A 272-nucleotide genomic window follows, 5' to 3' on the forward strand; every position below is an offset into this window, starting at 1 on the left:
TGGCTTTGAGAAAGGAACCTTAGAATTTAAAGGTACTGTTTTACCTAAAAAGGAGTCCAGTTTCCAACACTTGGGTTGGGAACGACAGGCTATGGTTGCCCAGGATCTGAAGTACAGAGGAAATTGCTCATCCTTCTGGTGGGAGAGTTTGTCTCTAGAGGATCAGGAGGGTCAGGAGAAGGGCAGGGTGTGGCCGGGAGGAAGGGACATGGTTAGAGATTTCCTTTCTTGATCATTTTCATCGCAGTTCAGCACTGGGTTCACATCGACCT

Source organism: Rhinopithecus bieti, unplaced genomic scaffold, assembly GCF_001698545.2.
Source record: "Rhinopithecus bieti isolate Rb0 unplaced genomic scaffold, ASM169854v2 scaffold_1012, whole genome shotgun sequence".
Classification (NCBI taxonomy): domain Eukaryota; kingdom Metazoa; phylum Chordata; class Mammalia; order Primates; family Cercopithecidae; genus Rhinopithecus; species Rhinopithecus bieti.